This window comes from Formica exsecta, unplaced genomic scaffold (assembly GCF_003651465.1).
Source record: "Formica exsecta isolate Colony F162 unplaced genomic scaffold, ASM365146v1 scaffold108, whole genome shotgun sequence".
Lineage (NCBI taxonomy): Eukaryota > Metazoa > Arthropoda > Insecta > Hymenoptera > Formicidae > Formica > Formica exsecta.
Genome location: NW_021848419.1, coordinates 15,078 through 34,080, shown reverse-complemented (window position 1 = coordinate 34,080; position 19,003 = coordinate 15,078). Strand labels below are relative to the sequence as shown.

Sequence of the window (19,003 nt, the reverse complement as noted above, 5' to 3'; positions counted from 1 at the left end):
ATATTCCATCGACTGGAAATTTTAATTTATCTGTCACAGCCCTCCCCCTCCGATCAGTAAAGAGAAAAAAATGTATATTTTAGAGGTAGAAAATAAACTCTCCCTGCGCACTCTCTGGGAGCAGCTTCGACGGCGCTTCGAGACACCGTAAATCACGAAAAAAAGAGAGATACGCGCGATCATAAATCAATCTGTTATTTTGGTATTTATAGCGTGGGTTTATACAATACATGACCATCGGTCATGCGCGAGATGACATGTAGGTAGATCGGACATGTCCGCGTGACAACCTATTTCGCTTAAATCATACACCGCGGGAAGCTTTTGACGTTGGCCATTCGTCCGATAAAAATGAATAAATAGATAAAGAAAACAATCGTATGGAAATCACTGCGACTGTGAATTAATTTAGTCTCTTTATTAAATTGCTCTCGAGTAACATCATCGCATCGAGCACTCGACACTTAGTTTCTATTGTCTCTCTCTCTCTCTTTCTTAGCCGGATACTCTTCCTCGAATCCTTCGGCCTATATTCGAGGATAAAATGGCATAATGGCACATCGCGTAGAATAACTTCGGAACGATCGAGTTATTGAGTGACTGGAGATAAAATTAAATGTCTTACGATATATACGTTTGCGAGATAATAGCGATTGTACATCGAAAAAGAATTTGGAAGAGAGCGGATCGATCATTTAAGAAGAATGAGGACGAAAAATACGGAAGAGTATCGACTGTTTTATCTCCGTCATATTAATACGTAGGCTCTAGATAATCGCGATAAATATGACACATTTCCCAATGATAAATCCGATAATCGTCGTAAACGACGGAGAAAAATAAGAGAGAATTATACTAAATCGAAAATATATTGACAGCATATAAATATATTCAGTTTTGACATGTAGACATGAAATATTTAGTTTGCGCGATATTCCATCGACTGGAAATTTTAATTTATCTGTCACAGCCCTCCCCCTCCGATCAGTAAAGAGAAAAAAATGTATATTTTAGAGGTAGAAAATAAACTCTCCCTGCGCACTCTCTGGGAGCAGCTTCGACGGCGCTTCGAGACACCGTAAATCACGAAAAAAAGAGAGATACGCGCGATCATAAATCAATCTGTTATTTTGGTATTTATAGCGTGGGTTTATACAATACATGACCATCGGTCATGCGCGAGATGACATGTAGGTAGATCGGACATGTCCGCGTGACAACCTATTTCGCTTAAATCATACACCGCGGGAAGCTTTTGACGTTGGCCATTCGTCCGATAAAAATGAATAAATAGATAAAGAAAACAATCGTATGGAAATCACTGCGACTGTGAATTAATTTAGTCTCTTTATTAAATTGCTCTCGAGTAACATCATCGCATCGAGCACTCGACACTTAGTTTCTATTGTCTCTCTCTCTCTTTCTTGGCCGGATACTCTCTAGATAACATTGATTTTCCGGCAGCGGAGAGCCACGTTCTTCGATTACGTGTTCCTGGCCGCAAAAGAGATGCCCATCGCCGAGAAACTCTACGTTTTCATCTCCTCTAAACGACAAAGAATCTTGAAACAGAGCGACTCGTGCTAGCGACTCGTTGAAGTAGCTCTTTCAAGTAGCTCTTTCGTGTCTTTAAAGTAACCGCGGTTCCATTTGCACAACACGTTGTTATAGACATATTTGCAGAATATAGGCACATTATTACTGCGCGCGATAAAATTACTTTATTAATTTTTTATATATTTTAAAAATGATTTATCAAATTGGCCAGTAACATTAGTTGCTTACTGCTTCCTGCTTTCATTATTACGCGTAAAAAATTATTTGTTGTAGAGTTTTTACTTAAAATATTCTGAAAATCTTCAAAAATATGACGGAAATATTTTATAGAAAAATAAATTAAATTCGAGAAGTATTCTGTGAGTCGGATGAGAATGGTTTCTCAAAAAAAGTATCTTATTGTTAATTATACAATCTAAATTGAGAGACGATTGCAATTCGGACTGTCAGAAAATAAATTTAGGGGAAGGCATTGCACGAAGCTATTTCTTAGCAAAAAAATTATTTTTACGATAATTTCAGTTGTAAAAAGGAAAAGAAAAAAGTCGTACAATATTGATTGCCGAGAAAAGCAATTTTTTTTAAACAAACTATAATATCAATCGCTTCGTATATTATATGCGTCATTATTTCATATTTCTGACGTAGGTAATCTTTTATCATTGCAATCGATATTTTCTTTACGGCGTGAGAAAAAAGTCAATGAATTCTAATGTATCATCCTTTCGATGGAAACTTCGATACGTTGCAAGCGTAATTGCGTTTCCTTCGTAGGAGATACACAATGTTCGTACAAAAGTGGCCGCCATATTGGATGAAACTGTGAATATAACTTATTCCGTTAAAAGAGGAACAGAGATTATATATAGCCAATATATGTTGTTCATCTCAAGTAACGAAACTTTAATATCGCACAAACTTTGATTGTATCTTAATTTTAAAATTGACGTGCACGATTATTGTCTCGTGAATTATTTTGTTTCTATAAACACACAACAACAGAATATAATTTCATCTAATAATATTAATCTCATAGAATTATTAAGTTTTAATTGTATAAAATAAAAAAAGAAAATATTTACATATTAACATCTATAATTCGAAAAATGACAATACACTCCAGATATTCCGCTGTGATTTTGTAATAAAAGAAAAAAAATCAAAAATAGCAAAAAGCAAAAATGTAATATAAATCGAAATGTGTATATAATATCACGGCGTCAATGATTTGTAAACAAAGTTTTATAACGACGGTTTTTGTCGCGCGGACGTTCGATCTTCAATCTTCCACCCGAATCTCGTCTATCTTTATCCCATGCGATCGACACTTTTTTTTAACCTGTCACAAGAAAAGTACGTGTAAGAAAGATAAGAAAAATCTGTCGTGTCACCCTACAAAATTACATTATAATGCCGTTATGTAACAAACGTATACATTGAATTATTGATTTGAAAAAAATGTGAATGTGTAATCGCAACCGTTGAAGGCTATAAAATATTTCTCTTGTAAAATACTTTTATGTTACGGTATTAAAGAAATAACTAAAAATATGTTTCGTATTTATAAATGGAATGTTGTTGTGTGTACCACAAATATTATTATTTCTTATTCTATCATAATTCTATCTCATATATATTCTAAGACTATAAATAATTAATGATACTCAGAAATATGTAATGTTTTCTAATAAATTAAATATAGTCGCTCGTATGTGTATGTATGAAGCATCCGTATAGATTATATCGTGATATCTGTGATCATTAATTTGATATTAAAATCGATCATTGCTGTAACTCTTTGATTGTAATCATTAATAAAAAAAATGCCTGGTCTATTCTCATTTATTTTCCTCTCTGAGATAGCAATATTCCTGGAATATTCAATTAACGGTTTCATGGAATATTCAATTAACGTCTTTGCATTTAATGAAGACGAACATGCGCTTCATCGGCGCATCAGGGTAGCCGCGAACGTTATTTAGTTACTTGCAAAACCGAATCCACACCTGCAACCAATACGCACGGTGGAGAAATCTCCTTTCGTTTAAAGATATTTATAATTGGAATCACGCCTAAACCGTCAACAATATGAAATTTAATGGTAATTTATGCGGGTTTATTATAAATTATTTTATTTATTCATTTTCTCTCGAATTATAAAAAGACACGTATTGCTCTCTGAATTGTAATTTTCTATGCTTTGACATTGAGCTCGTAATTGAAAATGAATTCTTGTCAGAGAAGCGAAAAAGATGAAGGACTGGCGCAAGTAATATCCACTTCGTGCTCCTTACATTTTCATTTCGTGCAATATACACCACGAAAGTGTGGTAAATTGAATTTCCGTTCGAGAGCCATAATATTAAGCCGATTATTTTTGCTTAATGAGGAAGTAACGCAATAAGAGAAGAACTCAAACGTAATGATGCAATATTCGATATCGATAATGGCTGAATAATATATAATGCAATTTTTTAATTAGCGAATGTGAAATATGTAAAATCTCATGCGATAAGAATCATAACAGCTACATATTAATAGAATCCCACACATTCTCTTTTTCTCTTTCTCTCTCTCTTCTTCTCTGCTTAAAACTTCCAATATTTATCTCTTTAAAAAAGAAAATGTACGAAATTATATCGAAAACTATATATAAAATTTTTACACGAAAAGTTTTTTTTATCACGACATCACTATATCGATTCCATTTCTATCGAATTTTGACAAGTTTTTCGTGAAATATATAGGAAAAATGAGCAGAAATTCAAATGGAATAACTTTATATTTTATGCAGATAAAACAGGAAAAGCTTTATCTTTGATCGCATTTAAAATATCTATTGGTGCCATCCCTGTTAGATAACTCATCCTATAAACCCGTAGATTGTAATGTCATTGTAGTCTTTATAATTATGAGTATAACTGTCATAACGTTTTGCTCATTATCTGTGATCATTCTTACATTATTATTAATATCTGTTCTCTTATTGTTACATATTAATTTTTATTACAATAATGTAATATTGCAATCAATGTAGAAATAATGACTAAACAAATGATGGCCGAACAATGTAAATAAATTAGAGAGATTATTGCAAGAAAAATAAAATTAATAAATTGATTAAAAGTTAATTAAAATAATAACTTTATATATATTATTTTTTATATATAATTTTATAATATATATAAAAAAGTGTAAAAAAACTTATGTGTAATTACGATCGGATATAGTTTTACGTACAAGCATTGATTTCAATAGATAATTATTATAAATTAGAAAGAATTCTGTTAATTTACTTTTTTTATTTAATTAATAATAAATATTGTGCCTCAATATATCTTGTCGTAAAACACAAAAATTTATTTTTTATTCTATTAAAATGAGCTCTATCCTATCTTAATTGGAAATTCAACTATTCTAATTATTTAATTCACTTCTTTTATAACTTACTTTTTGCTGAAAACAATCACGGTCCTCGGTCTTCTTGGTTTCTTCAGGGAAATTCAGATCTGTCGTGTCTTAGAAAATCTATAGTTTTGCCATCGTCAAAAATTTGAAAAGTTCTCTGTCTCGCGTAATGTAATATCATCATCTTGAATATTTCCGTCACGGACATGATGTCCCGATTTTTAAACGCATCCTTACTATCCGATAGCGAATCGTAACGAATTTTCAACGGAAAATCACGCTTCAAACATGTGAGATAGAAGATCGCATTGCATTTGTTTCATTTTTTTCTTTCTCAATGATAAACAATGCCAAAAATTTTTATTTCATATCAAATCTCGTGACATTCGTCCAATTGTGCTCTCGCTTATCCTCGTGAATGTGTTTGCTTCGATAAGAGAAAGAGAAAAAGAGAGATCCCTCGTTCACACTTTATACATCACGGTGATGACATCCGCAAGTACAAACTCGAATCGCACGCTCCGTCTTCGCTTTACGTAATATTTTGTTACGATATGACAATTGTGACATGTAATCTTGAATACCTTTCCTCCTTATTTATCTTCAAAATCTCCTCAACAACTGACAATTATCTCTCTTATCTCTCTCTCTCTCTTTCTCTCCGTGATTGAATATCATCTCAGCTGGATATACTTGCGGCAGGGGTGGTTTGTTCCGAGTTACATCGCAGAACGCGTTGAATCCTCGTCTCCGAAGAAAAACTCCCTCGTTGTTACTGTTCGCACGCTGGATGCAAGAGAAACGAGGATAACTTTTACACGGAGCACACGTGGAGCGAACGTGCGTACTACGTGCGTGGGTGGTAGCGTACTACTGAGTTTCACATTCGCGAAAAGCCAATCCCGACTCACCCCCACCGCGTCGCGTCCTAGGCACCCTTCCAGGCCCTCTAGCCACCCTCTTTACCGCCCCTTCTTCCACCCAGGATCGTCGCGCGCGCGAGCATTCCGATCTCCTCTCTCTCTCTCTCTCTTTCTTTCTCTTTCTTCCCCCCTCTCTTTTTCTCTCTCTCGAAGATTTTTGTTTTTCATTTTTTCCGAATGTTTTCTTTATGTCAGTGATCTATTATTAAAAATAGAATATAATGCAAAGTATTTAATAATTAATTTTAAAATATTAAAAATTATAACATCGTTTTTAACATAAAATCTCCGTTAACATAGCAAAAAGAAGGTACAATTATAAACAAATTAATTTATATAAATTATTTCTTGATTATTATAACATATTGAATTGTCAAGCTATGCGATCTCCGCGATGACAGCTGCTCATGAAGTAAGTACACCGAGAGAATCAATCAGCATCGCGAAAAAGAGGCAACAATGTCAATAACATATCTTTTTAAGACAGGGATATACTCATCGAGTTTACCTCGCTCGCAGACAATTTTACTTGATTGTTCTTTTAAAGAGGTGAAATGTCAAAATTCCCCAGTGTAATGCTTCGACACGTACAGGATATCTCAGATTTATCTCGCTTATTCGCTTTCTGATTATTCCTTTAAAAAGCCGATTTTAAATTTCAAACCGATTCTTCCATAATGATTAAAAATAAACAGCCTCCCGAGAACTAAATTTTCATATAAAAAGATAAAATCAAAATATTCAATAGATCGAGGTAACGATAATACGATGGGCAAATACGTGAGTCTTCGGGTATATATGTCAGACAATACTCACAGTACATTCCTGTTCTTCCGTCTCCGTAATGGAACTAGTTTCTACTTACTCAGATCCTCTTCAGGCAACGGTAGACAACCAACTGATCCAAACTGTATTATAATAATCTCGTATTAATCATTGTAAATAAACAATGTTTACATTTTTTATCTGTTATTGCACCCACAACATCTCGTTTTTATTAAAAAAAATAAAAACCAACTTTATTTCGCACAATTTTATAATAATAGAAAAGGTCTAATATATATCTCTGTGTCCAAGACCCTTTCTCTATTATTTTATGTGAACGTTTTCGAGATGAGGCATTAGTAGTATATCAGTTAACATAAAAGAGCAGAGAGAGAGGGTTTAAGATATTTGCACGTATATTTTTCCATCATTAAAACATTCACGCGGGAATAAAGTTGGTTTATAATTAATTTTTTTTTTTCTTGAAGAAAAGACATAAAATTTCAGATATAAAATGAGATAAATTTTCAGAATTTCAATAACAAAATGGAAAAAGATGCAAATCTTATTTATTTACAATCAATGCGAGCTATTATGATTAGTGCATATCTGAAATCTCATATTTATTATCTATCATATTATCGCTACTTTAATTTATTCTAAGAAAACATACCGACAATTATTATATGATAAAATATTTACATTGGCAAAAATATTAATTAATAAAATTATAAGGCATTTTCACTTTTACATGTTTAATATAAAAAAAAATTATGCAACGCAATATAAATAATTTTCAACGTATCTTTATTAAATAAAGAGTTGGAAAATGTTTTTTAAAAGATATACAGAAATATAATAATCATAAGGTGTGTATTTTCTATGAAAACTTCTCTCTCTGCTTTTGAAGCATATCGTGTTTTCGCTAAATATACAAACAAAAACTTGAATATTTTTATTGACCAAAATGCGAAATATATTAAATATGAGATTTCTTTTAAAATCTTTTTGGTGCTTACGAGAAAGAACGATTGGTATTAGCATATCATATCGGATTTCTTTTTTATGCATAAGTGGTTCAAGTATTTGCGTTCGATTCCCTATTGTTCGATCGCAATATTTCTAACAAGAAATAAACGATTATTATGTTGCAACGTCGTCGTATCAAAAAGATATTTGAAAAGTAAAACCTTTGCATTCTTTTCTGAATCTTTTCTCTGAGGATAATACCAAGATTATTTCGCTTTCATCAGCAGTCACATTGTTTCTATCATTCTGCTGTTACGTTTCTCTCAGATAAAAACAAAGAGATTTTCCTGCTTTTCAATCGTCGTAATGAGTCACCCTCAATCCTCGGACAATATTTCCAGAAAGAATAACTTGGAATCACAAGTATACAATTGAAAATACTTAAGTAAAGGAACTCGCTATGATATAAACTTGAATTAAATCTAGCTAATATATAAGGAAACAATAATAGGTGTGAAATTACAAGATAGAAAATGCTCTGTAATAAGAAGTAAAGCAATTATAATATCTATATGTTGCAACAGAGCTTACAAATTAAAATAAGCTACATTTCTCTTTACGCGCGCATCGAAAATATATTATATTTACGACAATTATACTAATATTGAATTTAAATAGCGTCATTTTTGTTACCAATCTTTCGTTTCCATAGTCCAAATAAGTTTCATGTTTTTTCAATGAGATGGTTGTGCAGAAAAGAGTCTTTTGCGTTCTCAATTTAATCCGCCCAAATAATAGCAATGGTCATTAAAGCGATAACGTATCAAGATGAAGTAAATCGTGAATTTTTCTCACAAAAATTTCAAGGGTCTCTCTCTCGCCTTATATGTATTTATCTTCTTTTCATTCGAACGTTTGGCTATATTCGAAATTCCTCGATAATTTTGTCTCCATGGTGAGCAATCGTCTTTGATCCTTTATTGAAGAATTCCGGTGTTTGAAGATAGGTCATTTAGAAGCGGATGATGATAAGGAGCGATAGCTGACGGAGAATTCTCGCTTTGCTCGGTAATATTGAGAGTTGATAGTTTACTGACTTTGATTTATGGATGCAAAAAAAAAGTACCGTTCAATCAAAACAAATCATTGCTTAATCGTAAATTACGATTCTCCACGTACCTCATACTCATGTCTCCACGTCATTATTGGACTTAATAAGAAAAACGGATTGTCTCGAATCTTAAGGATTTCTTAAAAAGTCACATATCTTTCTTTACGCGATGATGGTATTTCGCGTTTCAACGATTGACAATAAGAAATAAATTAACAGGTAGGTAACATTCGCACAAATTTTGCTTCGCTAAATTTAATTTGCGCAAATAATAAAATTTTACGTGGTTCCAAATTTAGATCGCATAGAACAATAAATGTCAGAAATAAGTGTATTGATAGAATTTCGTATCGGGTTTAACGGAATTTCCGCGCGCTTGCACGTGCGGGGGAGTCTTCTAAGTTTCGCAAACGTTCGAAATTTCCTAGCAATTTCGAATATTAGCCGCCAGACCGAAGTAAATTGCGCGCAACTACCATCAGCCTGAATTGAAAAAAATATTAATATCGACATAGCATAGTTCATACTACTGGAATGAATCTAGGTCGTTTCTATATACGGCTTGAATTTTGCGTTCTATTAAGCTGTAGTCTATTATGTCCATATGGCTCTTGTAAATCACGAAAAAGCAACGGAACTTCTCGATACTTCTTTATTTTTCTGACCGACATTCGACCCGATCTTGAACATGTGGTGCACAAATATTTTCTTTTTTTGTGATAACTCTAAGTACAGCAACTGTGGCGAAATAATGCTACCAATAGAATTATTAAATGCATGTATCTATCACACATAGTTACAAAAGAAAAGATTTTTCTTTTTTTTTTAAATAGTATTATTCATATATAATAAATTTATATATATTTATATAATAAAATATATTACTTTTATATGATATAAATATAGAAATAAAAAAAATATATAATGTCTTTATATAAAATTTAACAGTTTTACGTGATAAAATATAAAAAATAATGTATTATTTGTCTTTCCCACTGTCGCGACAAAGGAAAAAGCATCTCCTATTATATTTCTGAAAATCAGCGTCGGCTATAACGACCGAGATTACCGTCTACGTGAAAAATTAACTTCCCTATAATTGGACATGGCTCTGGTGTGTGTTTCGCGTCTAAGACAACCTCGGTACGGATGATTGATCGGGAGCAATAAATCTCGCTGCAAGGCGGATTTCTTAGCCGAGAGAGAACCGTGAGAAAAAAAATGTCAAGACAAATGGGTAAAGGTAAAATAAAGAGCAAGAAAAGCGTGGCAAAGCAGCGCGGAAAAGACCGAAGATGGACGGCTCGGTCCTACGATAAGATTTACAAAATCGTGAGAGAAATAAATTGTTTGCCGCGGGACAAATAGAGACCCAAAGCGATACTGCGTATTCAAGAGACGCATAAGACGTCTCAGATTATATATTCTATCATCGTTTTAATAATAGCGAGAGAATTTTGATAGGAATTTTGAGGATTTTATTAAATCTTACCTTATATTAAATATTCCACATAGGTGGCATGTTTCTGATGCTACGCTTTTTCAGCGCTACTAATTTTTCTCATCTAAATTATCTTTTACTGCTAGCTCCATGCTAATTTTATGGAGATATCATTTTTTCTTTTTTTTTTTTTTTTTACTTAGACACATTATAATAACTTACAAACAAAAAAATAAAAAAAACAGCATGCTAAAAATACAGCACGTTATAAAGCTACTGAAGATATTCCTGGGCTTACATCCTTATATATACAACAAGCTCGTTTAAAATGTAAAAGAAATAGTAGAATTAAAAGAGATAGAAAAAGAAAAAAAGGAAGGAAGTTAAGAAATATAATTTTCTAAATGTACCAAGATTACATGAAGACATAAAGTGACATATAAAAAAGTCTCATAGTATATTATAGGATTATAAGTTACCAATCTTAAAATTCTCAATCGTTAAACACGTGTGTATATCCTGTATATATCTTCAGGTGTACCAGTTTCCTTCACTTTACCCTTCCCTTCTACATCCTACTTTAACCTATCCTTTAACGTTTCGGTATCACGTTTCGGTTAATGCTTTCGATTTTTCCTGTTTTCCATTTTTGTTCCATGGCTACCAAAAAAAAAAAAAAAATATATATATATATATATATATGTCACTATATTAGGCAAACGCCAAAAGTACTTCGAGAGCGAGATGTTGATGCTATAACACAAGGTTAGCATCCCCAAATTAGGAGGAAGAGAATTAGCATCCCCAGACTAGCGAGGTATCGTCTGCTATTCGGCGGGTGCCAGACGACTCTCAACTTTTATTTGGCTAGACTAACCGGCGCCCTGGCTCCAACAGTCTGGCCGTTACCGCTAAAAAGGGGACACGCAGACAAAGCGGGAGGGGGGGGGAGGTAGGGTGAGATTATCGGCGGACCGAGGCAGCTGGATGCGAGAGAGGTAGTGAGAGAGGCAGACGGGGAGAAAGAGAAAGAGCTATCATAGTGGGCCAGAGGAAGTGCGAGGGGAAGGAAAATCCGAGAGAATCGTAGGGATATCGATTCATCCAAATATCCGCGCTTCCAGCGCGAACACAGCATGGACCGGCGGCCTCACGTCCATCGCGATGCCAGATTACAGCGTTATGGTGTGCAACGGTATTTTATCCTCCCTTCACCCCTGCTTCCCCTTTGATCCCACTCCCTGTTCGCTAACTCTCCCTTCTCTCCCTCAACTATATCAAGCCGATGTAAATTCCATTATTGGCCGACCGATTCCGCCGCGTTAAACGCGTCCACGCGTGTATATCGGGTACTCTCCGCATTTATACGAGCATCCGAACGAGATGCTCGTCCGTTTAGAGCGCGGTTACCATCTTCCTCCAACACGGAAAATGGATTCCCGGGTAAGCTCCGAGAAAAATCTAAGGAGACTTACATCTCGTTCGAGCTTCTTTTTACGGGCATCTTTGCGCGAGAGGCGTGAAAAGAAGGAAAAGAAACGATGTATCTGGTCTTCTGCATCGAAAAAAAGAAACGCGCGACGGCAAGAAAGATATGTTCAAGAAATTGCGCTTGCTCTCCGATATTGCGGCAATTTAAACGTTTTAGTTGTAACTCGATGAAATTTTGAGAGAGCGCATTCTCTAATAAAAAAAATTTCGGGTGGTTCAATTTTCGTATACTACATGAATACTTGCCCTACGAATATTTAAATTGACAGTTGAATTTTCAAACGCTTTTAATTCTTTATAAAAAAAATATGCTAGAATCGAGAAAATTCATATGAAATGATACGTAAGGTTGATAATATTATGTAACTAATTATATTACTGTTTTTTTATCAATATATAATTATACGAAGAAATAAGTACAAGCACACATCTCGATTAATGCTCATTTTTTGCTCATTTGTGCAATTAGTCTGTTGCGATTACGTCGTGCGGTGACGTTCCTAGTTTCCGGTTGCCGATCAATCCTCTGTACGCTGAAATATTGTCTGTCTTTCTCTGTTTGTCGATAACTTTAAAGGGATTACGCGGACAAAAGGAATAATTGAATTCCTCCCAAGAAAAATAATCGCGCTGTCAGCAAACCGACGCGGACTGAATTCTCATAGAAAAGCGGTAAAATATTTGGGATGGCCTTTCTCTTTTTCTTTCTCTTTCTTCCCTTAAGCGCAGATTAAAACTCGAAGGGACTGAAGGCAATCGGTGATTTTTCTTCTTAGATCGCATCTCTGTAGTCGTGCTCTTTTCCCCATATCTATATAGGGTATACGGGAATACACGCGTATATATCAGGAATACTCGTCGTTTTCGGTGTCGAAAAGAGATAATTCGCCGATGCTTTTGTGTTCTAAATGGTTATAAATTGGAAATAACTTATCAGAGAAAAACGAACGCATTGTAACTGAACAATTCGTTCCGAGAAACAAATATCTAAAACGGAAGGGTCAGCCTGTTAAATTCTTTTCGCATACGTTTCTTCCACTTCTTATCGACACAGTCAAAAATTGAAAAATCTTTTTCAATATTGATATACATCACTTTCATAAATACTTATAGCACGATATAATACTACCGATATATCTCCTAGTAAAGCTCAAAGACTCTATTTTTTCATGATATATGAGATGATCCAAGAGAATATTGTAAAGTTTCCGCGAAATATATATCGTTATACATATATTATTTTATATTATATCAAGCACATATAAAATCTTTTCATATATTGAAGCATTAAGTTGCACTGATGTAGTATACACTATATGTACATTAACTTTATGTAAAGAAGTTTATGTAGGAAATAAATTCTTTTCACGTATTTTATCATTATTAATATACGAAATTGCTATCTTGGCCTGAATAAAATAGTCTTAAAAGAAAATTGAAAGTTAACTTATTCTTTTTTGTTTAAAAAGTTTTGAATGTAAAAAATCTTAGTTTTATGATAGGATATTAATAAAATAATTATAATATTAAGTAAATTATGTATAATAACAATGAAATATATAACAATGAAAATAAAATATTAGACATAACGTCATTTCTTTGGCAGTCAAAGAAAACGTGAAACATAGAGAGAAATTCGTTAATAATTATTTTCCTCAACTGACTAATAAAGTATTATTTTGTGGAAATATTAAGAGCAAAACAAAATTTTTTGCACTTTTTGCAAGGTAATTATATTCAAAAGAATCCAACTCCATGACGTAACTATATTTCTCAATTGGCGGTGTTTCCATGATTTATAATATTGCTTAACCGAGAAAAAAGCATAACTACAAAGTGGATGCTTTTGTACTAATATTAAAAATAATCACGAATAGAAATTTGTGGTAATTACAAACACTTTTTTATTGTAATTTAAAAAATTTTTATCTAGTTACTTTGTTTTTATTTTAAATGTTATGTTATACATACACGCGTATACACACACATTTATGAATAGCGATGATTTATATAAATGAAAATTCGCAACTTTTTAAAATAATATTTCTTTCCTTTCAGAAACTGTGTGTAGGATATTAAAGATTAAAGACTTTTGTTGAAATTAAAGAAAACTGTATTAACACATAAAATATTTACAAAGAAAATACAGAGAAACGAACTCTTCTCTGTCTCTTTCTCTCTTTCTCTCTCTTCTAAATAAAAATTAAATGATTGTACAGCGTATAATTACGCAGGTTGAAAACTAATAACTAAAACGGTTTAATCGAGCTAAAAATTTTAAAATTCTCGTTTTCATTAAAAAAATAATTATGTTTCAAGGTACAGCATGCCCCTAAATATACAAAAGGGTCTCTGTTACTTGTTGGATAGCATAATCAAAGATAGGTTTAAATGCAAAGTCATCTGTTATGCAGCAAGAGAGTTTTCATTAAACGAAATGAATTTATATATGTATAACGGTTATGTTTTAATATCTCTTTTACGTAAATATCTATATTATCAGTAATATACGCGCGCGCGCGAAAACTTTTTCTATAATATTATTCTCTTATAGTAATAACCTATCATAATAATATAAATATAAATTATATCAACTTTTAATGAGTTATATCTGTCGCGCTTAAAACATTATACTACGAGCAAAGATTATTCAAATTAAGATAAGAGAGCATATGGAAGTAGTGCGTAGTTAGCGCATATAATACAGATATACATTTGGCGTGTGCAACAGGTGGCCGTATCTATGACAATTCAAATTAAATATATCCAAAATTAAATGTATTGTATGTATCTAACAATATAACTCAGGGGTTTTTGATATTTTATTAGTTTCAGCATCTTTTACCGTAATATAATAATTTTACCAATCAGTCTTAAAATGTACATTGTACATTGTTATGTGCAATTTATCTCTGTATTTATTTAAAAAAATTATATTTAAAATATATTATATCAAATAATATATAAGGTAAAGAAAGAAAAATATTATAAGATTTTTTCCCCTTAAATTTATTATTAAAAATTGTATAAGCCTATTAACTATCTTTAATTTGTCATATTCCGTATATTAATGGATTTTTAATTGTGAGTAAAAATCGCGTAAGATTTATTTATACTAAATTATTTAAATTATTTTTTTTTCTTTGTTTATAATAAATTTATGTATAGAGAATTATTTTTGATAAATATTTCAATAAAAGAAAATAGTGTATTATATATATTTTTTCAAATTATATGCGCTTAACAAATTCACTTACGCGTGTGCACGCACAGGCACACATAGTTTTATAATATAGTTTTTTAAAATCATATTCTATACAAAAATTATAGATATATATATATATATGCGATTAATCTATTTTGCATTTATATTACCGTCTTTACGAGGAAAACTTAATCTAATTAGCAAGAAAAAGTATAATTCTTGTACAATATATAGACACGCTGATATTTTCAGTCATTAAGGACGATTGTATTCAAAATACAGCTTTAAGAGCAACTACTTAAGATACGATTTTACTAATGACTCTCGCATTTAAGGATTTAGCATAATGATGCGAATCTTATCTTGTACCACGAAAAACGCATACAATAAAATAATTCGTAAAACTGTGATAATGCGAATCCGAGAATATTATCTCTGACTTTAAAACAGCGTAAAATTTAATTATTTAATACTTTTGCAATGTTTTTTTCATTTACAATTTTATAATTCTTCAAAATCATAACAAACGGGATTGCTTGAGTAAACTGCTGTTTACGTGTTATATATAAATTACATATTATTCTTAAAGCTTATATTTATTAATTAAAAAAAAAGATATAAGGACACGAAAATTCAGATAATTTCAAAAATTATTTTTAAAGAATAATACATTAAAAATATTTAAAATTGATAAAATGTATTTTATATAAATCGTTGAGTTTTAGCTGATGAACAAGATTTATCCAACCGACTTTTTGCTAATCGAATAATGTTTTCTCGATTAAGGATTTTGGATTTTCTACAAGATATAATGTGTACACAGAGAAATATGTGTATTTGATGCAAAATAAATCCACCTATTTGTTAATTAATACGTGTCACTTTGCAGACGTGGTTCTATAGCAAATTGCTTCTCTTCCTCTATTGCGGCCGGTGTGCGTGCTACGAATTCATGAGTAAGGAATCGGCACGCAAGGTGACTATATACAGGGTGATTCAAAACAACCTTCTGTCCTTACAATGTCATATACTTGACTCAATTTTAAGACGATTTTTCCTTTGCCAAAATTTTTTCCGAGGCTTAGTTTTCAAATTATAAGCCAAAATAGTTAACGAATTACAGGCCGCGTACGCGAGACAGGCAGGGGCGGCGCGACTCACCGTCCGATGCTGGTGATTACGTGAAGCGCTCGCTGCGATCAACTGTTTGCTACATGCGATGGATATAAAAGAGAAAGACAGAGAGAGAGAGAGAGAGAGAGAGAGAGAGAGAGAGTGTGGGCGATCAGCTGTTTGCTACACGCGATGGGTGTAAAAGAGAGAGAGAGAATGTGTATGTGTGTGTATACGCGTATACGTTCTCTCTCACACATACACCCCATTGCATGTAGCAAACAGTTGATCCCAGCGAGCACGTTAACTGTTTTGGCTTATAATTTGAAAACTAAGCCTCGGAAAAAATTTTGGCAAAGGAAAAATCGTCTTAGAATTGAGTCAAGTATATGACATTGTAAGAACAGAAGGTTGTTTTGAATCACCCTGTATATATCGAGTGGTTTATTTCATCAAGTTAAGGTATCAAAAAGAAAAGAGAAGAAAGAAAAGAGGTAGAAAACTTGCGTCTTGAAATGCAAATTCGCGCAGCTATACTGAGCTCTGTTTACGAGATCAACGTACTACTACTTGGATTAGGCTAAGAACCTAAGTCTGCGGAGTGTGCAAAAGTGCGAACGTTAAGAGGAGATATTCTTCCAACTCGGAAAAGAGAGAAGAGGCTCTCTATTTTATCCAATTCTTATACATGTATTTGTAGACTTGAAATTCTGAAGACATAAAGAAATATAATATGCCATAACGATGATTCAACCGCTATTTGTAATATGTACAGAGAGAGGGACATAATAATATATTAATAATGTTATACAAGATTGCAAAAAGTAAAAATATATGTAAAAAATGTAACTTCCTAACACAAATCTTTTCAAATATAATATTAAAAATAAAATATTAATACAAGAGAGTCTATAGATAAATATATTAATTATTATATATTTTTATATATATATAATATAATAAATTATATTATTATATATTATATAATATTATTGTTTTAATAAATATTAATTATTTTACATTTGTCGGCGCAATAAAGGTGCGTAAATAAAATTTAAAGAGGCAAGCGAGGGGAACTGAAATGGATACATCATCGGATATCAGTTAATTGGCACGCTCGTTATTTTCGCTCTGACCGCCGGCGACCACAAGCCAAAGCCGGTTAGCCGTGATATCGAAAAACAATCAGAGGCTCACACTCGCATCACGACGTGACTACTATCTCTCAATGTATGCAACAAAAAAGGAACAATGTCACGCGTCCACTGTTACGTCGATTGTGAGATACTTGGAGAGAAGAAGATCTATTCAATTTATCTCAAAGTGTGTTACGCGTTTCGAAATTACCCGCGTGATTTAAGAGACTTCCAGAATCCGGATTCTATATCCAGAATAGATTATTTGCAAGGATTAATCGCGGATAGTGATACGAAAAGATCTTTAATATAAATTGCGCTCGCTAGCTGAAGAAATACCATTTCTCTTATATCCCTCCAATTGTTCGCCTATGTCCGCTCCATCATTTTGACAGAAAAAAATTGAGTGGACATAGTGTCTCATCCGTCAGTGCAACGAAAATAGCCATAGCGAAATATACAAAAAGTGCGCTTGAAATTAAAAGAAATTTTAAAAAACTTTCTTCCGTTTATTAAATAATCATCAAAATAAAAGCAATGGTTATATTTTGGTTTATTTATCTCCGGATTAGGCTAACATATCGTTAACGAAAATAATGGCAATTAATGTTATTATTATTATCATTATTATTATTATACATTATATTATTTTTATTATTATATAATAAAGTGAACTTTTTTATATTTTGTATTACATAATTTTTTTTAAAAGCGTCTAAAATTTAAATTTTTTTTTGAATAATTGAATAATTAATTTTAAAAGTTAACATCATTTTTCTTTCTTTCTTAGGGATCTTATTTCATCTGTTCTTTATATAAAATATTTCTTTCTCTCTTTCTTTCTCTTTCTTTTTTTTATCTCTCTTTAAAAGAAATAAACCGCTGGTGACACCAGGGATTTTATCTTAAAAGTTTGCAAAAAATTTCGTTATTTATCGATTTCCATAAATATCCTGTACGGATCAGTACTATTAACGCAGTGCGATTACATGAAGGCTGCATGTTGCTGTTTACAGAGTCACCAGGCGCGTTATCATTATCGGCTTCATCATCGTGAATGACAACGTTTTGAGACGGCATTGAGTCGGAAAGCTCGAAAAGCGATCGATCGAAAACGGAGCTGGAGATACCATCGCGTCGTGCGCGATTTTAATTTTAATTTTGACACCTACGGACTCTTCCAATTTCCGGTTCATCGAAGTGAAGAATCGTAGAGAGAGAAAGAGAGAAAGAGAGAGAGAGAGAAAGAAAGATAGAGAGAGAGAGAAAGAGAAAGGAAAGAGAGAAAGAGCGGAACCACGTCCGATGCGCCTGCGATAAGATAATAATTCATAACACTGATAAAAAATAGGGACGTTTCTCTTCGCGTCGACGGCGAGTAAAACTTGTACTCGCTCGGCGCCAAAATTTCGACGGTGAATTTTCTCTCTCTTTCTCTCTTTCTCTCGCACTTTCATCATCGCACAGACTCCTCCAGCATAGTAAACGCTGACCTACTATTCCGCGCATTTCCCCGTCCGACTTTCCACGATATTTCATAACTCGCCGCGCGAACATCGCGGCGGTTGACGTGCGTCGTCGGCAGACGAGTTATAATAATGGAGAACTGCGCTTTTTCGGAAAAGCGCAATAAGCGGACTCTCCTCGGATATGTATGTTTTGTGACATCGAGTCAGTTGGAAGGTCAGCGCAAGACGGCGTAAAAACACGGAGAGTAAAGTTAAAACTTCATAAAAAAAAAAAATAAAATAAAATAAAATACATGTCAAAATACGCTTTCTGAATTTAATACACATGACGTCTCCGTAATATACAATAACAACTGTTTTTAAAGATATATCTCATGTATATTTTCCTTTCCCTGTATGTATGTATATATATATA

General features: G+C 32.8%; 1 protein-coding gene across 1 annotated transcript in view; it reads right to left on the bottom strand.

Annotated features, from left to right (window-relative positions):
• The window catches only part of LOC115234652 (atrial natriuretic peptide-converting enzyme), a 46,113-nt gene extending 40,282 nt beyond the window's left edge, over positions 1 to 5,831 (bottom strand). The window contains exon 1 of the mRNA XM_029805876.1: positions 5,008 to 5,831. The gene's annotated coding sequence lies outside the window, so the exon portion shown is untranslated. The remainder of the gene's footprint in view (positions 1 to 5,007) is intronic.
• Between the last annotated feature and the right edge of the window lie 13,172 nt (positions 5,832 to 19,003).